The sequence below is a fragment of the Bicyclus anynana genome, chromosome 2 (assembly GCF_947172395.1).
Source record: "Bicyclus anynana chromosome 2, ilBicAnyn1.1, whole genome shotgun sequence".
NCBI classification, from domain to species: Eukaryota; Metazoa; Arthropoda; class Insecta; order Lepidoptera; family Nymphalidae; genus Bicyclus; species Bicyclus anynana.
The window spans coordinates 11,762,674-11,787,389 of record NC_069084.1 but is presented as its reverse complement, the minus strand read 5'-3'; the positions used below and the strand labels follow the sequence as shown (position 1 = coordinate 11,787,389).

The 24,716-nt window shown below is 35.2% G+C and overlaps 1 protein-coding gene across 1 annotated transcript in view; it reads left to right on the top strand.

Annotated features, from left to right (window-relative positions):
* The first annotated feature begins 4,510 nt into the window (after positions 1 to 4,510).
* Positions 4,511 to 24,716, top strand: part of LOC112054783 (orexin/Hypocretin receptor type 1) — a 123,693-nt gene continuing 103,487 nt past the window's right edge. Inside the window, exon 1 of the mRNA XM_052887228.1 lies at positions 4,511 to 4,867. The gene's annotated coding sequence lies outside the window, so the exon portion shown is untranslated. The remainder of the gene's footprint in view (positions 4,868 to 24,716) is intronic.

Below are 24,716 nucleotides of genomic sequence, written 5' to 3'. Positions count from 1 at the left end.
TGTTCACCTATGAAATGAATTACTTTAATAATTTAGTGAAAGTTAGAAAGAGACGAATATCTTAGCAATCCATGGATTCGCCGTGCAGGTGCCGGGTCCATCGCGTGGCAGAGAGAAAAACTCCGAGCAAAGTCCAGGACTTGTGATCTGGATGTAGGGTTAAGAAATTCCTTGACGATCGATCAACACTCCCCTTCTCCGATCGTGTTGTTCTCCCTGCCTAGCCTAATTTGGTAAGATCCTATTAGAACAGCTTTAGATACACGTTCTAATATAGAACTAGCTGCAGTTCTAGAGAGGCCAAGGTCTTTAAGCAAGTTATAGAGAGATTTTGCTGGTAATCCTCTCGCACCTACTTCTACGGCGTAGTCTGTACGTCATTACGCTACATAGCCATTTTTATAGTTAGTTCATTTGTTAGGTTATAATATTGATTCACTTATATACTGTGGTTCTTCGGAATGTTAAGGACTACTGTATAAAAGTGAATAAATTTTATGACCTAACAAAGTTTTCAAAAACAAAGGAAGTATCAATCGATAGTTCAATCTGTAGCTGTAAAAGATGACTAAGTTTCAGGCAATATTGCTTCGACAGCCAAACGGTGAAAACTTTGAACATTTCGTACAATTATAAAACTTGTGCAATATAAACTTTAGTGTTAAAATTGTTTCTTACTACATAAATCACTTTTTCATAGATATAAATGTTGCCAGTGTTTTTTTATTAAATTAATAGTTACTTTGTATTTCATAACAACAAGGAATTGGGTTCTTCCAAAACATAAATACTAATTTTTCATTGAGTTTTTTCAAAGTCGAAGTCTAAATTCATTTATTTTAATTAGACTTATAGCTTATCAACTTCGTTCGTAACACTCCCGATGGTACGCACGGGCCGGGGGGCGTGTAGCGATGAATGACTAACCACGACTCATGCATCTCACTTCCCCGCACGCACGATTTCACACCCGCGCAGTCTTTTCCCCCGTCGCCCGCATATCATGCGAGTTTCATCAACGAACTTGCCTTTCTATATTTGTTAACAAGCACTTTTAAACCTCAGGTTTTATATAATTAGATAATGTATTCCAAACGAGCCCACAACAAACTCAGCCACCATTTTACCATTTTACATTATAAAACTTATTGTGAACGTAAAAATTCATAAAATGCATTTAATTTCGATACCGCTAAAGAAATTTTGACGTTTACAGAGAACACAAATGTTAAATACATAATAAAGAAAATTATAATATTACGTTAATATTATTTTATTAGTTTTGTCTTTTATTAACATTGTTAAAAATAAAAAAGGACAAATGATATGAGATAAAAATTTTAGCTAAAAGTGAATGATAGACTTGACGCTACAGAAAGTATACAGTTTCTGATTCAAACCCCTTATATTAACCCATGGGATACCACATACCACTACCAGTCCGTTATTTGCAACTACAATTACCATTTTAATCAATATTGGTTAATTATGACGTCACGACTACATGACACAAAGGCGTTAGCTTTGGCGTTTTCAATGATCTGCGTTGAAAACAATAAAGTATGAGAAATAATGGATCATTATCAACAACTAGATTAGATTAGACAATTCTGAGAACTAATAAAGCAGTTGCTGACAAAATGCTGTCATGCATTGTGAAAGCAAGCCACCTACACCACCACCACCTACACCACCACCACCTACACCACCACCACCTACACCACCACCACCTACACCACCAATACCAACACCTGCTAACCAACGAAAATAAATTCACAAATGTTTCCCAGTCGTAACATCAATATTTGATTTAACACGATTTTAAGAAAACAAAAAAAAATTACATAAATTGTTATATCTATGTCGTTGATTTAAGAGTAAAGTAATTTTTCACTATTCTTGCTCAAACACACTGTAACTTACATATTTTTCAACATTAATTGTTATTGTTGTCTTCATCTAGTGAGAATGGTGATCCTAATTTGGAGATGGATGAAATTTTCAATCTATTACCATCAAAGTCGAGACGCATTTACTTAAATACTTACCTACGAAAAATTTAATAAGTGGAGAAAACAACAACGAATGGATTCACTTACGAAAGGAGTTTTTTAAACTATTATCTCCCACGTTTACCTCACATACTCATTATTCATCGTCACAGTAGTCGGAAATTATGTTACCGGGTAAAAGCACCTCCCTTATTATCCAAGATTGTTGACTTTGTACATTTAATTTTCAATTAAAATAAATCATTGAATATTGTACTAAACTATTTTATTTTCTCGCAATCGTAGTAAAAAGCAGAGAGTAACACGTGGGGCTAAACCCATTATAAACTCGGTTTCTATTTAGCCTAAAAATACCTCGTATATAATGGGTCTTTTTAGCCCCTTGTATAACAATCTACTATATAAAGTGTAGTCAATGGTTAAATTGTTCCTATAGGTACCTATTAATTTCAGTCAATAATTTTATAAGAAAAAGCTTCGACTATCGATAGTGCGTAAGGAGGTTTTGAGGCACTTAAAAAACTCGAAAGAGAGCGGACAATTTATTTTTAATTAAATTTTTTAAATGTGCCCTTTTTCTTCTTTTTACTATCACACAAAATTGAGACATGAATCGAAAGTGGATTAAGATGTGAATCGTAAAACGCTACGGGCATTTTATTGGTCTGTCTATCTCCAAAAGTTTCAATACCTTAAATGAAAAGGGAACTTTAACATTTGAAATTTGACGAACAACAGCCAAGCTTATGACAAAAACACTCATAGCCGTTATTACCTTGACATTATAGATTGAGAGCCTCACCTACATTATTTTATACAAGCTGAAAGTTTTCTTGAAACTTTCAGCAACTGAGTAAATGATTTTTCATAGTAAACCGAAGAAAATATTTTAAAAAATCACTCAGATGATTGACAGTTTGTTGTTACCTAATAAGTACTAATAAAGCTTTTTTGCGACAAAGTTCATCAGGGTTTGATCGCCAAGCTCATTTATGTGACAACCAGCATAGTTTACCGCATAATATTGCGGTCGGTAGAGCATGGAAGCTGATGTAATAGGGATGATGAAAGGTTTCAATATATTGATTTTTATGAGACATTCTGGAAAATAAAGTGAATATTCACTAATAAATACATATGAAACTAAGATTTTCTATATGTTTATAAATAAACAAGATTATAAAATTTCAAAATAAATTAAAAATCTTTTTACGTAATTGGATGAAAATTGAAACATTTTTAGCTTCCTTATATTTAATGTGACATTTTTCATTGCTTGAAGAATAAACATAAACACACAAATAACAAAGATATTTGTACTTTTCTTTGAACGCACATCCAAATCTTACGTAATTTTTTTGTGGCATTTATAATGAAGGTTTATTTAGCATTCCATGGCAGAGGCACAAAATTAACCCTTTAAATACTTTTAGTTCTGAAAATAATGATCGCAGATACCCTGTTACTTCTACAAAATTATTTTTATAGGACGTGTTCCTTGCGTGCTATCAAATGGACCATCAATAAGGTTCGTTGAGTATTATTATAAGAATTAAACTTCATAGTTGCCTACCGTACTTTTTGGTTTGAGTATCTATAGGCTGAAAGTTCAGTTTTTTTTTTAAATATGACGAAGGCTTCATCATAAACGGCTCTGAGACTATGAGCTCGAGTATTTACCGCCTGTTACCGTCGATTCTGTTTTCAACATTCCATTTATTCATCGTTTGCCAATAAGTCCACATGACAAGAGCCTTTTTGTGAATCCTGAAAGGGTAAACAATGACAATATACAATAGCTGAGGTACGAAGTAAAAGAAATGGAAAAGAAAGGAAGCCTTTGTTAAATTTAGTCGGTAGCCATTATGTTTTTATTATTTTATAGTCTTTTCACTACCACCACTTTGATTATCAACATATTTTATATTTAAAACTAACCCAACATTTAAAGTTATCAACAGTTAAACTGTTCAATAAAATTAAAACAAAATAGGTACCTATTCGATTAAATAAATTTTAAAAACATTGTAATTAATAATGACTTAATTAATGAGTTGATCAACATACTATCCTCCTAATATTATAAACGCGAAAGTTTGTAAGGATGAATGCTTGTTTGGATGTTTGTTACTCTTTAACGCCGCTATTACTAAAGTGATTAGGCTGAAATTTGGAATAGAAATAGATTTTTATCCCGAAAAAATCCATGGTTCCCGAGGGATTTGTGAATAACTAAATTCCTCGCGGATGAAGCCGCGGGCGTCCGCTAGTAGGCTATATGTTATCCCCTTGTTATTTAGTAATGGAAACTACGTGGGTGAAATTGTGAGGTTCTACTAGTAAATAACTAACTTTGCTATAATACAGATTTACTGACATTCCAGAAAACGCTACATTATATAAACTAATTGACTGAATTTGAGACAATAACACCTATATAAACTGTTAATATTTCTACCTATGGCTGAATATTTGAATATTTCAGCCAAGAACTCTGTTACTATTTAATCTGTGGCGGAGCGTATTTCTGTCATGGCCGTACGCGAGCGCGCGAAATCAGTTCTTCACCGCTTACGCCTCGCAGTGCATGCCTGATGTGGAAGCGCGAACTGTTCGAATTCCGAACGCCGGAAAAGTTTTTAAATTTGGATCAATAAACTAGGAAGTGAATAAAAAAATATTATTGTCTATTATTAAATGAGAAAGTAATTTTTTATCTACATACCCACAGTTTATATAAGTTACATTTACGTTATTTTTTTTCGGAAGTTTCAGTTTTTGTGAGTGTTTGAACATCGATTTAGAAGTTTTGTATTTGTGAAAATTTCTGAACTTTTGCCAGAGCTGTTTGAAATGTAAGTAGCAATGCATATTTTTTATCGTCGCCGATCTTTACACAAATGAGTTTAATATTGTTTTTGTTGGTATACCGATTGTCGTAAATTAGCGAAGCAAACTTTGTTATTATCGAAGTTATCGCATTTTTTATTACATCGTAGGTATGTGCATAGAGTAAGATGTTTTTGAAACTACAAATTTTATAATTCGAATGCTTAGCGACTGCGTACCAGATTTACAATTGTAGTACCTAAATAAGTTTTAGTTTTCTTTAATTTAATCGGATTTAAGCTTATTGATTTTAGTTAGAATTATAAGTTAATATATAATATATGTACGCAGTGATAATTATTATAACTATTATTAGATATTGTTTGGTGTTAAAATTTTAATAGATTTTTCATATTTTTAAAAAAAAATTATGTATAGATTTCAAGCATTTCCGTTCTCGCTTTTGCGTGTGACAACCGAGATCTTTCCAATGTCCTCGAAACCGCAACATTTTTTTTTGATTAAAAAAAGTTGCCAAATAGGAAGGGCATTTATGCCAGAGCTCGTTCAGGGACGTATTATAATCAAGGGTAAGGTTGGTGGTATAATTTACAGGCAACGATTTTATACTGTTAGATATGTTACGTGCCTAAAAAAATCACCGCAAAAGTGATCCGAATTCCACTGAGCGGACACACTTACGTTATATATTTATGTAAGTACATATAGCTTTTACACTTTCTGAACACACAAATCCACAATTCAGACAATATTTAGGTATTATTTGTTTATATAAGTTTCGTTGTTTACTATGCGACTAAATTAAATTAAGACAATTATCCACCATTGTTCGCCACGGCTTCGACGCACTAGTGACATATCTAATAGTACAAGATCTTTGTTTACAGGCACATACAGCTCAACACTTGTGCTTCAGGTTGTAAAATACTACGACGCGATCTTAATAGGTCCTGCAAATTGTGACTTTCCGAAAAACTTTGATGTTTCCATAATGTTTAGGGAAAATAAAGAATACTATAATATCGATCGATTCATCATCATCATCATCATTAACAGCCGATGGACGTCCACTGCTGGACATAGGCCTCTTGCGTGGACTTCCAAACAAAACTGCGAGCATCCAGCTGCTTGATGTCCTCAGTCAACCTTGTGGGGGGTCGACCAACACTGCTTTCCGGTGTGGGGTCGCCATCGATCTAATATCGATAACATTTAGAAAAAAGACGATTTGTTTGACTAATGAAACCCTGTTTAACATAAATTTCTATACTAGTCGAAGTTACGAATTCCAAAAGTTTCACATGTTGAATTACGCGTGCCTATTGTTGTAAATTAATAAAGTAAAAAAATGTTACACTTTCTTGGTTAAAAATGTTACCATAGAACCTTTTTGGTAAAAAAGATATACGAGAACGTGATAACCCCTTCGACCCTTACTATCTCATATCTTTAGACCTATCACTCACATACTTTCATTTATAAGAGGGAAGGTCGTAGGGACATAGCTGGAAATAGTCAGTTAATGCTTTTTCATGAAATTGAAAACCTTTTTAGAGACTCTTGAAGACTGCGTGAAGTTATTTACTCGTATACACAAATTAATCAATAATATACAGATGGAGCGTACGGAATACGACGGTTCTCAAAAACTAAAGAAATAAGATGGAGTATTTTTTTATTGGTTATTATTGATTATTTATATTAATTTACGTAATTAATTAAATTATTTATTAAATAATTTAATTATGATTAAATGTATGTATATGTATGTATATGTATGTATATGACTGTCTACAAAATATATAATATTCGGAGTCATAGAAGCTTTCGCCTCGTCAAAAAATTTACATTATTGTTGTTAGTGTTAAATTTTGAAATACAAATTATGAAAAAAGTTTGTTTAAGCGGATGTCAAGGAGACGTGACTTTTGTTTTTTTATGGGTTGCACCGGCTTCAGCACGTTGTTTGTAAAGACTCTCTCTGTTTACTCTGTGCTCGTATATTCCAGATTCCTTTTTATCTACTTCTGCGAATTATAATATTGATAATTTTCAAACACAAACGTGATTGTCTACTCGCATACTTTACTAGCGAACTCTAAGGGCTTTCACCCTCTTAGTAACCTATGCCGCAGGAATACGGGGATAAAACACAGCTTTTGTTACGTGCAGACAATGTAGCTTTCCATTGGTGAAATAGTTTTTAAAAACGATCTAGTAATTTCATAGCCTTTTTACTAATAGCAAAGATTTTTATTCTACAGTTATTTTAATTAGTGTAGACTACTACAACAAAAGTCAAACCGTCTTCTGAAAATAGACGATAAATCGGATACGCGGCATCGTAGCAGCCAAATTTGAGGAAACGCCAGTATATTTTTACACGTAACAGTTAGGCCTATTTTAAACTCCTATATATCGTCATAATATTATATTATAAGTACCACATGTAAGGAATGAGTATATAAGAGGAAGTCTGAAGGTGGCGCCAGTGACAGAAAAATTGAGGAGTAGAAGGTTAGCTTGTTATGGACATGTAATGCGTAGAGAGGAAAGTCATATTACTAGAAAAATGTTGAATGTGCAAGTGGAAGGTCATAAGAGGAGAGGAAGGCCAAAGAAGAGATGGTTGGATTGTGTGAAAGAGGACATGTGTGTAAAACGAGTGTATGATGAGTTGACAAGTAATAGAGACGAATGGAAAAGATTGACATATTTTTCCGACCCCACTTAAGTGGGATAAGGGTAAGGAGATGATGATGATGAAGTACCACATGTACATTTGGCGTCGAGACACTAGGCCTGTGGGGCAGAAGCGCTCAGACTCTCCACAAGGAGATCAGCAAACGCCTCAGAGCGACAGGCGACCCTCGGGCGGGCAGCTTTCTCGCGCAACGAACTTCAATCGCAATTCAACGCGGGAATGCTGCCTGCGTGATGGGCACCCTACCAAGGGCGGCAAATTTTGATAAGTATTTTTAGGTATTAGTTTACTTAAGCTATATATATATAGTCCTTATATTTTATTTTTATAATAAGTTTAGCCTATTTAAGTATTATCTTCATGAATATAACCCATGTGTTATTAATTAAAAAAAACCATGTACATTAAAATAAATAATAAATAAATAAATAAAATCTTTATTAACCAAAAATAGATACAAAAACCAAGTTTTGTATCTATTTTTGATTGCCTGTGGTCTCCACACTAGATTGATCTGTATCGTGGAGACCATTCATGTCAAATTTAGACGTATAACCAAAATCATTCAGTACATACAACTACAAAGCATACCTACCCTTTGCAGCCTGCGTATTGACACAAAGACTGTGACGACTTCATGCTCGGACACGCTTGTGAATCTAGTGATACATTCTGATGCATTCGGACGATCTTGTGTTAATTCCAAATGTGTGCCAACACTGTTCAATATACAGCCTTTGTTGCTATCGCACTACGAGTAGGTTCTAGTTGTTTCAGTACCAGTAATAGCTCTTTGTAATGCCCGGTACACACGGCAATGATAAAACTGCACAAATAGAGTGCAAAGTCCGTTTGTGCAGATTTATCAAACACTAGCTGACGCCGTGCGGGTTCACTCGCGTGGTTCCCGTTCCCGTAAGAATACGGAGATAATATAGTCTATAGCCTTCCTCGATAAATGAGCTATTTAACACTGAAAGATTTTTTTAAATCGGACCAGAAGTTCCTGAAATTAGCGCGTTCAATCAAACAAACAAACTCTTCAGCTTTATAATATTAGTATAGATGTGTACGAACATTGGCGCAGATTTTTTCGGTATGTGTGTGAAGCGGTGTGAGCCATCTCCGGCCACGGCCTATCTTAACCACCCGCTAATTTACTTATATCTAAAAAAACATGATAACTCTGCTTTCATAATAAAAACATTATCCAAAAAAGTTTGCTATAATGGTTTACGACATTTTTAAATCATCTTTAATTTGTCCCCAACGGGGACAGCCAATGATAATTTTATACTATAGATCGGTTACATCCCAACAAAATCCACACAAAAAGTGATCCAAAATAGGCTACAAAACTGAGCACGCATGCACAATTTTGTCTTTAATTCCATTATTTATTTTATATATATATAACTTTACACTTCCATAACACACAACTCGACATTGTATACGATATTTAGGTATTATTTGTTTAAATAACGCCCGCTTAACCACAACTAATATTGAGATGTGGAAACTACCTCTTTTGAGCGCCTCATTTTTCATGACCTAGTAACACATCTAAACAGTATATAACATCATTGGGGACAGCCATAGATTATTGACATACAGCCTGCATACAGCCTTGAGTTTTATTACAATTATTGAAGATTTATGATTGGTTTGTTACGCTTGTTTGCGAATTTTTTTGGCAATCTAACAAATACAAGCGAAATATTTTTTTTAAAGTACATTTAGATTTTACCTCCCGAATGGGTGGGGGAATGTTGTTCCAACATTTTGTGGCAAGATATTTAAAACTGCCACAAAATGCTGCAGACCTGTGCTGTGGCATTATTAATAGTGGTACTATAGACCTCTTACCAAAGCTTAGTTTTTTTTTTTTTTTTATTCTTTACAAGTTAGCCCTTGACTACAATCTCACCTGATGGTAAGTGATGATGCAGTCTAAGATGGAAGCGGGCTAACTTGTTAGGAGGAGGATGAAAATCCACACTCCTTTCGGTTTCTACACGACATCGTACCGGAACGCTAAATCGCTTGGCGGTACGTCTTTGCCGGTAGGGTGGTAACTAGCCACGGCCGAAGCCTCCCGCCAGCAAAAGTTCCCGCCAAGCTAGCTTACTGTATAAATATAGAGGTTCTTTACAACAATTATCAACCTATTTTATCAGCCCTCAGAGAGCTTAGATCCACCACGCTTTAATATAATAATAAATATTACCTCGAACGAAGGCTTAACGTTTTCTCCAAGGCACGGGGGTGTAGCACTATTAATTTCTCAACTCTGGGCTGTTACTGATAATAATTATTAAAAGAAAAAGCTCCGTACTTCATAGCTCTATCAAGGACTCAAACCCTAGGATCTTGTGATGCGAAGCCACGTACAGAATAAAAAATCTATATCAATTTTTACATTAATGCGATAGTAAACTGCATAGATTTTATATTCTCGTTTATTCTATGGCTGTTGTCAAAATCAAAAATAAAATCAAAAATCATTTATTTCAAGTAGGCTCAGTTTACAAGCACTTTTGACACGTCAGTTGACTATTTGTAAAGATTCTACCACCGGTTCGGAAGGCAGGTTCTGCTGAGAAGATACCGGCAAGAAACTCAACAGTTGTTCTTTGGAATGAAAAAGTCATACAGTATTATAATTTACAATTGATAACAATTACAATTTCTTATAGTTTTACTTCCTGTGTGAAGGTGGAAGCTGATCCAACGGCCTCCAAGCATCTTTATCATTAAGGAACTCATCAATGTTGTAGTAACCTCGACTAAGTAAATGTTTTGCGAGTTGTTATTTGTGAGTCCGGTTTTAACGAAGTGGATAGAGAGTGCCGTTCGAAAGCTTTTTGTAGCGATCACTAGCTGAAAATCGAGTTACTGAAACATTTATCGATTACGGTATCCGTTTCAGAAATATTAAATTAAAAAAAAACCTAATTTTTAGAAAAGAGGAGGGTCCTCCACCACTGCTACGGCAAAAGATCACGGTTATAACGAAGTCAAAAGGAAGATTGATATAGCTTGGCAACTTCGTTCGTAACACTCCCGCGTGGGCCGGGGGGCGTGTAGCGATGAATGAAAATCCCCACGACTGATGCACCTCACTTCCTTTCTTTCCCCCCGTCATCAACCAACTTGCCAGACTATAGTATTCCTATTGACTTCGTTTAGTAGGGTTTCCAATTCGCTCCGCATTTGTGACATACTACATTGTACAACTATGGATGTTTTAGTTCATTCATTTTGACGGCCTCCGTGGTGAAGTGGTATGCGCAGATGATACATAGATTACAAGATGGAAGTCCTGGGTTCGAACCCCGGCTGGGCTGGGAACCCCGTTTGGTTTTTTCATGATTGGTCCAGGTCTGACTGGTGGGAGGCTTAGGCCGTTGCTAGTTACCACCCTTCTGGCATACTCTACAAAGACGTACCGATTTAGTGTTCCGGTACGATGTCGTGCAGAAACCGAAAGGGGTGTAGATTTTCATCCTAGTCCTAAAAAGTTAGCCCGCTTCCATCTTAGATTGCATCATCGCTTACCATAAGATTAGATTGTAATCCAGGGCTATCTTGTAAATAATAAAAAAAAAATCTATTCCATTTTTAAATAAAATTATACTCGTATAGCAATTATTTCAGTCATAGTAAAATCGTACTACTTAATGCAGTAAAGTGTAGGGTGAAAGGCAAGAACAGTCAGGATTTGTTAAATAGATTTGTCAAAGCGCCACGGCTTGGAGCTTTCAGCAAATTTTACAAGTCAGTTAAAATAGTGACGTCATTCACAAAAATAATAAAATAGTGATTCAATAAAAGAGACGTTATCCCAGTGGATACGACCTCTGCATTCTTACGGATCGATCGGAGTTGGATATGCATACGTCGGATCGAATACGATCCGGGGTATGCATATCCAACTTTTCAGTTTAAGCATTTTAAGAAATTAAATATCATGATTGTGTTTCGAACGTTAAAGGAAAAACATCGTGAGAAAAACTGCAAACCTAAGAATTTTCTTACATCTCTACGTGTATGAAGTCTGCCAACCCGCTTTGGGCCAGCGTGGTGTACTAAGGCCTAACCCCTCTCATTCTGAGTGGAGACTCGTGCTCAACAGTGAGCCGCATATGGGTTGTTAATGATGAATTCAAATCTTTTACTTAAATATCACGTGTCTCAATCGGTGAAGGATAACATCGTGAGGAAACCTGCATACCAGAGAATTATTTTAATTCTCTGCGTGTGTGAAGTCTGCCAATCCGCATTGGGCCAGCGTGGTGGACTATTGGCCTTACCGCTCTCATTCTGAGAGGAGACTCGAGCTCAGCGGTGAGCCGAATATGGGTTGATGACGACGAAACAGTACTCTTCAAGAAAGACTGTAGTATAGGTATATGTTACTAACAACAAGTGGGATATTAATAAACAATTTGTGTCCAAAATTTGTATGGCAAGTTATAAAGCATTTCATATTGTTGCAAACTGTTGCCATTTATTCGTGGCGGAGTTAGCAAACAGTTGATCAATTCAATATCAGCTGGTCTGAATTAATTAACCGCTACATGTTAATAATCTGACTGTAAGGTCAAAAGTCGTTGAGTTCCGTGGGAGGGCTTATTGATATAATGGTTCGGCCCAAGGAAGAAAATATTTGAGAGGCAAATGTATTTTACCTTTTTAATTAAAAAAAAAAACATCTTAAGTATTTCAGATTGTGTGTTATTGAATATTATTTTTTACATAAAGAAGTAAAAATAAATGTTACCAAAAATACCAATATTTTTCGTTATTTTCGGCCTCCGTGGCGCAGTGGTTTACAAGATAGAGGTTCTGGGTTCGATTAGACATGGACCAATTAAGAAAACCTCAATTGGCCGAATCAAATTTTCTTAATTGGTAGGCTGAGGGTGGATTTACAAAATGGAGGTCCAGGTCTGGCTGGTGGGCGGCTTCGGCCGTGTCTAGTTACCATATACAATAATATAAGGCCCATAGCAGATTAATAACGTAGTCCCTTCGCCCCTAAGAGTATTGAGAAGAATGGAAATAATTTCGGGGACATTTTTTCCTGTTTATTTACTGTTTGTGATTTATGTTTCGTCCAACAACCTAATTGGCGCACATATTTATTTCAATTAGCAGCCTTACTTCCTTCATTTGTATCATAATTATTTATTTCTTTACTTTTACCTAAATAATTATCGTCATCTGACTTAGATATTAAATTAATTGTGAATAATGAAATTAATTAAACATAGTCTTTTAAATAATTGTCTTCATTATAAGTATAGACTACTGTTTTACTGAAGACATTCTTATTTAATTCAGTAAAATTTCATAGAATAGAACGAATAACTTTCTATGTAATAGAACGACTAATATTATATCTAATGGAACGTCTAAATTTGTATCTAATAGAACAACTAACTTTCTATTTAATAGAATGACTAACTTTCAATCTTATAGAATTAGAGCCCGCTACAACCAGACATACCTCATTTTAGGAAGGCTGTATATCTGACTGCTTATGCTCTTACCATAAGTTGGTACGGTAGCCGATTTTGGAGTCTGGAAGGTGGTCGCTTTTAAAGGCAGAAGGTTTCAACGGTCTAGCGCCTCAATTGTCAATTTACAAAACGATTTTTTTTGACATTTTCTACCATATCTTGAGTTTTCATGAATCCAGTTGCCAGATCTGTGATTCGGGATAACCCTTCGCTAAAGTTCTCTCTTCTTCTTTAAAATCTTTATCGGTGATTTTCGAAGGGTTGCCGCGAAGCTAAAAAACTGGCGCCTGGAGACATTATTTCACATAATTATTAAGAGGAAAATATTAAAAACAATACCAAGCATTATACCTGACGCCTTGAAACGTTCCAAAGCCAACTCAATGTAAACTCTATTTGGGTATCGTACTTACAATATCGTAGAGGCATAAACAGCCAAGCAGTCAGCCATCCTATATCAGGAATGTCTGCCAATCGCAAACAGTTCATAACATTCATAAGAGATTATATCAAATCCAGATTGAAGCGAACGCAGCGTCAGCTGAAAATGGCACCTCGTCCCCATTTTCCATAATGAAAGTAACAAATCCGTTAGTAAACGCAATTCTGTTCACCGTGAGGTTAATTACTGCGTTACAATGGCTTAAGGAACAAAAGAGCTCGTTAACTCTAACCATGGAGGTTACACTTTAATGCAATTTATGCAACGAGGTACACAGGTTTGAAAGCAATACGCATTAAAACCTACTTGGTACCGTTTACATAATCCATCGATGATGAAAAATAAAACAGCCGCATTTTTCAATTTGTTGAAGGGGTGACTGTGACTTTAATCATACTTACGTATAGCAAACAACATATATTAGTGGTTTACCTGCAAAAAGATAATGAGACAGACAGACTAAATAGGCTTAAATTCGCATTTTTATACATATCTATTAGTACTGATACTGATCTCTTCCACACTACAACTTGTAGTACAACAGGTACCCGAATAAAGGACGACCTCCAGTCATTCTATCAAAGTTAGTAATATGTCAAATATATTGCCCATAAAAATTTCAGTCCATGATTTAATTATTTTATTTTAGGCACCCATTGGCAATATACTTATTGATATATTAGCGGAACCGGTCAAGCTTCACTTTGATATATGTACATTTCTTCCCTACCATACCCCTATCCTACCCTACCCCTACCTCTACTCTACCCTAGCCTACCCAACCCCTACCCTATACCTACTCTACCCCTACCCTAATCACTCTATGCCCATCTCCTGGTCCTAAGCTACCTCCCTATAAATTTTCAGCCGAAAGCCGGTTCAAATTGGTTCAGAAGTTTCGAAGCCTTTTCATTACATACAAACGAACAATCAATCAAATCATTCCTCTTTATAATATTAGTATAGATTAAATTGATATAAAAAACTTATCGTCCAATAAACAGGTCGATGAAGTTTGTCATATATGTTTAAGGTATATTAGAGCTAAAAATGTAGCATTATAAACAGAGGCGGATTATCCATAAGGCAAACTAGGCACGTGCCTAGGGGCGTGTAGACACAAGGGGCGCGCGAGCTCTTAAATAAATGAAGAAAATAACATATCGACTATTAAGAACTAAATGCTGATTTATACTCTAAATATCTAGTGATATATTCATAACACACCATCATCAGTCAACACACATAAGGCCTATTTCCCAGAACAGAGAGGAATCATGAATTTCAATGTTCGTTCTGTCGTCCCTCTTGATTTAAAAAACATCATATTTCATTTTTTCACAAAACATCATATTTCATTTGCGCATTAGAGTAAGTACATCCTGGTCTACTAAAGTCTAGGCTTTGATGATACAACGTCATCGTAAGATTGTGATGGCCATTTATGGCCGGTACAGGGGCGCCGCTAAAGTTGATTGCCTAGGGCGCTCTGAACCTTAATCCGCCACTGATTATAAATTATATGAGACGGGAAGTCGCAATAAAATAAATACATACACGGGAACACTTTATTGTTTATGAAGCCTATTAAGCTTTCAAACAAAGTTCTAACACATTTTTACCTCCCATGAGGTTTAAAGTTCACGCACGTCTACGAACGACCTTTCTAAATAAAATGTAATGGATCATCCTTACCCAAAGTGTTATAGAACAGAAACTTTTCCTGACATTATTTTCAACAATGGCTTGATATGTTACAAGTATGAAAGAAATTTCTTAACATAATAAAATCACGTTTTTGCCCGTGACTTTGTCCGAGTGAAACTGAATTTTATATTCAGACACAAATTACCAACAATTCTGGGACAAAATATATTTTTCAAATAAGTTTATTATTTAAAATGAAATTACCAATGAGAGAATATAAAAAGAATGAAACAAATACAAGTAAGCATCAGATTAAATAATTTTTCCGTTTGTTTTTCATGATATTTATCGATTATTAGGTATTTTTATGAAAAAACTATGTGTTTTAGATTACCTAAAACAAAATCAATTTTCTACTTCTTTGTTCACCTCACATATTCCCGTTACACGGGGTCTGATTTTCCAATCGATCGGCGTCACTTCGAACGCTGGTTTGCGTCTTCGTCAAAGAGTCCCAGTTCTTTCAGATCCTTTTCTACCATAGTCAACTAGTCAGCCAACAAGTCAAAGGTCTACCCCTACCTCTTTACCCGTGGCGAAGGAAAGACGTTTTTACACGCTTTATATTAGCTTCACTTGTAACTAAATGTATGTAAGAAAATCTTGGAATCTTAATTTGACCCATTTTCCGGTTTTTGATTAGGATGAAATTTTGCACACGCTCTGAGTTCTGATGACAATACATGACTAGCTAAGAAACGTCATTACAAATCCAATATGGCAGCCTCCCTAAGATGGCGGACTGGCTGTTAGAAATCCACCCCCATGATATGGATATCAAATGAAAGGGTTTGTTGTCAGCAATACAAAAAAACAGTCACGTGACTTAAATCCTATACTTATAACTTTTAGTGCGTGCTCAAGCGTGTTTTTTAGTTTTTTAAACTATTTAAAGTTAATTATTTACTAAATAGTCGTCGGGTCTACGTACGAAATGCCCATACTATCTTAGTCTACTTTCTTTTAAGATGTCGGATAGTAAAGGTTAAATCAATGGTCTCACAAATTAATTAAGTTTTACGAAAAGCAAAAACACAACCAAAAGTTCCTTTTTTGGGAGAAAAATGGATAGAAATTCACTTACAGTCTCTGACAGCTCGTGTTAAATACATTTATTTTTCAATTGATTCTATTTTGGGCACGGATTGTAGAGATGGTGGTATTTGATTGAATTTGTGTTTAACTTTTGTTCGCTTTCGGCATATTTTATTTGTTTTACGAACTCTACAGCGCAGCTTGAGTGCTACAATAAAACCAGGACATCGTGCATTCGTTTCTGTTATAGGTTTTTGTTTGTTTGTATGTTTTAGTGAAATGTTTTTTAGTCTGAAAGTGACTAGTGATATAAACATGGGGAGTAAAAGGCTTGGTATGAACATATAATGCGGAGGTATAGAAGTCATATTACCAGAAGAATAATAAAGTGGAAGAACGCGAGAGAATAGGAAGGCCAAAGAAGAAATGGTTGGAGTATGACGAAGAGGATATGTGATAAAAGAGGTAGAATGATAAGTTAACGAATAATAGAAGAGAATGGAAGAGATTGACATATTTTGCCTACCTTTTAGTAAGGAAAGGAAAAGGAGATAATGACGAAGAAAACATAAGGAGGACGAGATGATGACTCATGATGGTGAGTGAAATGTTGTAAGAGGGAAAACGAAAAGGTGGAACGAATAAATGTGCTACATATAGCTTCAAACATTTAAGATTTGAACATTTAAATTGTAAACTTTGAGTACACTTATTAAAGTCACCTTCTAGATGCTTTGCAACCTGCATTTTTGCACATCATCATCATTAACAGCCGATGGACGTTCACTGCTGGACATAGGCCTCTTGCACGGACTTCCAAGCAACACGGTCTTGAGCCGTCCATCGGCTCTTCAAACCATGTCCCTGTCCATTGCCACTTCAGCTTAACGACTCATTGAGCTATGTACGGATCTCCTCATTTCTGATTCGATCACGCAGAGAAACTCCTCATTTTTGCACAAAACGTTGAATTTTAAAGTTTATAAATGTATGCTAAAAACATAACTCTTCTTGCAGTCGGATAAAAACTGCTCGGCAAAGTGCATTTCTTTACGGATTTATTTGAAAAAAGATTCAAAGTCCCGTGCAAGACATAGCTTCATTCCAGTGTTGAAATATTTTAGGCTACTCATGTGTCTAGCGCATTTATATAAACTAGTAGACGGTGCATGGTTTCACCCGTGTGGCTCCAGTTCCCGTAGGAATACCGGGATAAAATATAGCCTATGGCCTTCCTCGATAAATGAGTTATCTAACCCTGAAGAATTTTTCAAATCAGAGCAGTAGTTTCTGGGATTAGCGCGTTAAATAAATAAACTCTTCAGCTTTATATTAGTATAGATAATTATGTATTAAAATATATGAAAACGTTTTTTGGTTAATTAGATTTGAATGTAGTGGAAATTGGTGATGGAAGTTTGTATTGGAGTATTTATTTATTCATATTTTTGTATATATACGTACCTATATATTCCGATGAAACTCCACGGAAAGGGTAAAGCGATCCGATAATATCGGATGATAGCTCTATAGTTATTGCAAGTTATAGCAAATTATTCGTCCAAAACATACCGCTATATTGAACGTAAATACGCTTCACGAACGAAAAACCTAGCGGTTTATCGTTCATGAAAACTGCATACTAATGCGCCATAAAGTTGACAAACTGCGGTTTTACGGGCTGAAATAAGATGGGACATATAAATAAGCTAAAATATCTCTGGACGATTTCAGTGCACTCTGTATGCAGTGGCGTGAACAGGGTTTCAAACTAGGGTAGGCATTAAACGGATATATTATACAATAAAGAAAATTCCTTTTCCAATACAGGTTCGCAATGAGTCCTCAGGGTAGGCAATGCATTATTACATCTACGAAGTGCTCGCCACTGACTTTATGCATTATTTACTAACTTTTTCCGTGGTTTTGCTCGCGTTTATTTAGATTTTATTACCTGACTGCCAAGAAGGGTTATGTTTTTCAACCGTTTCTAGTATGTAACTATGTATTATTCTTTATTACCATATATCTTCCAAACCGTGGAACGTATTTACGTATAGGATAGGATATTGTTAGATTAATCTTGATAACCCTTAAGTGTTCTTAGATAGGTAAAATTAAAAAAAAACTAAAAAAACGACTGTGAGAGCATATATACTCGAGATGAAACAAAAAAATCATTTTTGTGACAGGAAACTTTCTATCTAACCTTTTACTTTACAAACCGAGGCTGCTCCTGTGGTAGTCACTACTTAATGACAGACATGAATTTTCAAAAGAGCTTGTATGAAAGCCTTTTTGAATATTTGATTTTGTATTTTAAACTCTATAAAAAATAACGTTTCTTCTGTAGTCTTGACTACCATTCCTTAAGCAGTAAATGCCTGAAACTTCCCTTCCCCGTTCTCGTTCCAGTCGGAATACGATAAATATAATCGCCTCTATGTTACTCTCAAATAATATAGCTTTCCACTTGTAAGTTCAGTATAAATAATAAGTATAAGTAAGTATTGTTCAACAAACAAAAATTCTTTTCTTTTTATAAGTGTAGATTTCCTTTAATCTTACTTTATCCAGACAAAGGAATATTTTATTTTATCGATTCATCACAAGTGAGACGAAACGTCTGAATCTTAGGTATTGAAAAAGCTGTGGTTTATTTTAGTCACGCAAACACTTTTTGATATCTGACGTAATTTAAGGGTAGTTGTGTATAGTAGATGGGGTGGCTTACTAAGGTCCCTTCGAGTATTTGAGGTCGAGTTTCAACCTTTCTTTGACGCAATAAACATAGAGTTACCAGCATATATACCGCGGTTTCACCCACGTATTTTCCGTTCCCGTGGACATGTTTTAAAATTTAAAAAAGGATATAAATTAATAATTGAAACTTAATGTAATTAACGTTTATAAAACTCAGTAGATTTTAAAATGGCATCTAAATATACTCGTAGTATAAAATATCGATGATCCTGGTCCTTAAGCTAGGTAACCCCGAGCCTATTCTATATTTTTGTTTACGGGCAACCTATACGTTTTGTTACTCGGTAAAGATGTAGTTTTCTAATAGTGAAAGGGTTAATAAAATCGTTTAAGCATTTTTTGAGAAAAAACGTAACAAACATACAAAATTTCAAATTTTATATCTGTATATTATTAGTGTAGATTATTGGGAGCAAAAACGTGCTGGCATTACGTATTAGGATAGTATCTGATATTATTGATTATTGACTTGACTAAACAGCAATTCTCAGTTAATTGATTTAATTACTAGTCTATCTTATTACTGTAATAATTATATTACAGTAATAAGATAGTCTGTAATTAGTTTCACACCATTGTTTAAACTTGCTATAAGTAATTACGTAAAATTGTAATAAAAGATAACACTCTTGCTCATGTAAATTATTGTCTTATTGAATATATAATAAGACATTACATTTCAAAGTACAATGACAAAAAACTAACAAGAAATCTTTGAGATTTTTTTTAAATCTTTGATGCGTTCTCCTGAAAAGCTACTAAATAAAGCGATATTCTTTCCAGCAGGCTAATTCACCTACCCTACCGACGAAAACGTACCGCCAAGCGATTTAGCGTTCCGGTACGATGTCGTGAAGAAATCTAAAGGGGTGTGGATTTTCATCCTCTTCCTAACAAATTCCTACCTTGCTTCTTAGATTGCATCATCATTAGGTAATATTGTAGTCAAGGGTTATCTTGTAAAGATTAAAAAAAAATTAAAAAAAATATATTCTCAAAACCATTATTTACATACTCGTACGATGTTTATTGATACAGTATTTATACCTTTTACTACCACCCCTCAGAGGGACTTACCAAGGTGTTTGTCGTAATAAAGCCTAAAATTCTAAACTCGGATTTTGTTATCTAAATTCGACAACCCACTGAGTTACAGTTTAGCTCTTTATCCTTCTGTTAAATGAGGAATTTAGGATTAATTGGGCCGATGGCAATGATAATTTTATACTATAGATAGGTTACGTCTTTATAAAATCACCGCAAAAAGTAATCCGATTCATAAGGTTACAACACTGAGCGCACACATGCACAATTTTGTCTTTAATTCTATTTTATATTTATGCATATATAGTTTTTACACTTCCTAAACACGCAACTCGACATTGTAGACGATATTTAGGTATATCATTAATTATTGACCTCAACTAACGTTGAATTGACTTTTTTTTTTTTTTATTCTTTACAAGTTAGCCCTTGACTACAATCTCACCTGATGGTAAGTGATGATGTAATCTAAGATGGAAGCGGGCTAACTTATTAGGAGGAGGATGAAAATCCACACTCCTTTCGGTTTCTACACGACATCGTACCGGAACGCTAAATCGCTTGGCGGTACGTCTTTGTCGGTAGGGTGGTAACTAGCCACGGCCGAAGCCTCCCACCAGCTAATTGACTATAAATTTCCTGTTTTGAGCGCCTAATTTTTCATACGCTAGTAACACATCTAACAGTATTTAATATCATTGGCCGATGGTAAAGACGCGCCATAGGTTTCGTTTATTTTTTAAAACCAGCAATTTTCGGTGATTCGATTTTTTCGTAACGTACAGATTTTTCAATTAATCTCGTATACAGAATTATAATGAACTCTATTGTGCTCTTCGCTCTGCCGTCGTTCGTATCATGACAGATAACGATAACAGGATGTGACGTCATGACCATACAGTCAAAATACATAAATTTTAGTTAGAATACCGCTTCCTATGACAATGAGATGAGAATGAGACATGGTATGGACATAATTATTAGAGGTGTCCATTTTTTGACTAAAAAAAATATTTTTGGACAATACATACATCACTATCTAGTCCCAAAATAAACTTTCTTGTATTACAGGTAGGTGCTAAGTTAATTGACTGATTCTATATATTATATGTATACATTTATATACTACATAATAAAAACTTATATCTTAATAAACGAGTAGGTACATATAAATGCGCAAGGCCACACATAACGAAATCTCAAAACCATTTGACACATAAAGATGAAAGGCAGGGAAGTAGTTTACATTTAGTGGCCTAAGAACGGATTTTGCAAGAGGACCGGATTAAAGAGGTCTAAGGGCGGACGAGTCGTGGGCGCCCGCTAGTAATGTATTTACACCTTGACACTATCTCCTATGCCCATGATACAAATATTTTCCAGTTGTGGGAATTTAACCCATCGCCAAGGATATAAAAACAGGGTCACTACGTACTGAGCGACGCGTCTGTCATTTTAGAAAATTTTAAAATCATTTTCATTTATTTAATTTTTTTTTATTTCATTCTTTACAAATTAGCCCTTGACTACAATCTCACCTGATGGTAAGTGATGATGCAGTCCAAGATGGAAGCGGGCTAATTTGTTAGGAGGAGGATGAGAATCCACACCCCTTTTGATTTCTACACGACATCGTACCGGAACGCTAAATTGCTTGGCGGTACGTCTTTGTCGGTAGAGTGGTAACTAACCGCGGCTGAAGCCTCCCACCAGCCAGACCTGGACTAAATAAGAAAATCTCAATCGGCCCATCCGGGTATCGAACCCAGGGCCTCCATTTTGTAAATCCACCGCGCATACCTCTGCGCCACGGAGGCCGTCAGAATCAAACCATAGAAGCCAAAATAATTGTGGTCATTGATCACCTCCAGCTAATCTCCTGTTTACTTTCATCTCGATAAATATTAAATGTCAATAAATCTTTGAATCGTACCTACCTGTTGGATTGAAGCATCAAACGTTACAACAAATTGACTCAGAAATATGTTTACTCGGTGAAAACGTATTTTCTTGTACGAAACAATGTTTATTTAACAATTTCGATTTGTATGCGCAATGAATTCTGTTATTTTTTTATTTAAATCTTCTCCTTTTCTTAGAACTCCTTTGTTCAATGCAAGTAAATGTGATAAAGTTATAAATTTTATAGTATCATTGATTTCCAAATCAAAATTCATTTATTTCTAGTAAGCTTAGTTTACGAACGCTTTTCAAACGTGAACTTTAACAATTTGTAAAGATATAATAATTTATTTATTTTGTTATTATGAAAAGCCTACGAACCCATAAAAGTCGACTTTGCAATAGCACGTTGTAGAGTCAACATCTGAGGATGCTCCGGTTTCGGGGTGAAATGTACGTAGAGAGTATTTTGTCGGACCTGGGTGACGTTGTCGCATGGGTTCGTCGGCTTTTCGCGGATGATAGCAAAATAAATGAATCATTATGTAATCATGATGAACTTCCGCAAAGTAACGCCTACTTCTATCCAATATTATTTAGAACTATCAAACTTTTTTCACCTGCGTAGATTTCATCCAGATGGAAATACAAGGATCAAATAAAGCCCATGACACTTACAAATAAGGGTGATATCAGTTGTTATAAAAATCAAAATCGGTTTAGTAGACCAAAGGTTAATCCCCTACAACTTCACATACATCGCGTCTTTATAATTTACTAGCTGACACCGCGCGGTTTTACCCGCGTGGTTCCCGTTCCAGTAAGAAAACGGGGATAATATTTTGCATATAGCCTTTCTCGATAAATAGGCTATCTAACACTGAAATAATTTTTCAAATCGGACCAGTAGTTCCTGAGATAAGCGCGTTCAACCAAAAAAACCAAATTCTTCAGCTTTATATATTAGTACAGAAAGAAGTATAGATTACTTCATAAGTATTAGATTAAATAGTAAAATTCCGTAATCTTTCACACATCTTATAACTTGGAATACTTCAAATGCCAATATTATACCGGCCGTTTGATTTCCGCCGATCCGTCATTGTCACGTAAGCAATGTTCCGTAAACTATACCTTCATTGCTAGGCCGACGCTTGTTGGCATAACAACTTTTTCGGGTTGCTGACATATTCCCTTAGTGATTCGTGAAATATGATTCATCCCAAGAAATCTCTACCCACGTTTATTTTTTTTCTATTACAATAGAACATACATATTACTTTTTTTAATATTATAGTTTCAGCAAGGTTTCATAAGGATTAAAAAAAGATAAGAAAAGCAATGTCGAACAAAGGTTATGATTCACAATATTTGACTTACTAAACAAATCAAACTGTAACCAAAATAAGACCCTAGAAAAGCAGAGAATGACCTTGAGTGAAGTCACGCACTTGTGAACGCTGTGTGCAGGGTAAAGGATCCTTTGGCAATCGACTAATTCTCCCCTTTTCCACTCAAGTCACTCTCCCCGCCTATCCCAAGTAACCCATAAAGAATTGCACTGAAGCAGACCGTACAATGAGCGCCTTATATCACAAGTCGATCCCGCCAAACGATCGCTACCCTTCTCTAACTCCGCACGGAAACAAGTCTCGCCACCTAGCGTCGGCGCGAGCCAACACGAGATCGAGCGACGTCATATCCGTCTCAGACTACTATTTCCTACAAAATCTTTATTTATTAACATTTATACATTAAATATCTATACGACATTAAAACTAATTAAATAAACAACTTATAGACTAACTACCTACTCGTATATAAAACAAGAAACAATAAATATTATTAATTTAATCACTGTAAATGACCATGTTATTAAATAAAGATTGTCTTTGCACAAAGTTATTATTAATAACTCTAGTTCTACATACTTTATTTATTGTCACAACCACAAATTGTTTTTTTCACGTTAAACCGTTAATGATAGAATAAAATTCTCTTACCGTACAAGTACCTATATAAAGAGAGAACATTTCTAAACAACTCCAACTCTTTTAAACAGTCCCTTTAACTTTCTATACCTACTCGTCTAAAAACTTTAACGTAAAAGGCAAGTGGGTTATGTAAGGCTGAGTAATGTTGTGTATAAAGTTCAGAATGTAGGGTAGGTATTAAACTTTAAAGCGTCTTGACAAGCCACAGAGTTTTGTCAAGCGCTTACAGTTTCTAAGATAAAAACTGAAACTGGGAAATCATTCCTTGATACATTATGTTAAGATTCAAAATAGAATAACATATAAAGTAAATACAGACCAAATTATGACTCCCAAAGGGTGCCTGAAATGCGAAGTATAGCTATGCTGTCTGTAGATTAATGTAATTGTTAAATTAAATTAATCTACAGACAAGTTCGCTTTAATAAACCATTATTTATAAATTCTTTTTTTCTTTCATCACCCTTATTCACCCTTATTCAGCTTCCTATTGAGTGCGAGTCTCCTCTCAGAATGAGAGGGGTTGGGCTAATAGTCCACCATGCTGGCCCAATGCGGATTGGCAGACTTCACACCCAGAATTAAGAAAATTCTCAGATATACAGGTTCTCTCACGATGTTTTCCCTTCACCGTTTGAAAATCAACTCGATGATATTTAATTATTTTTAATGCACATAACTGAAGAAGTATGCACTGTAAACAGGTTTTCTCACGATGGTTTTCCTTCACCATTTGAG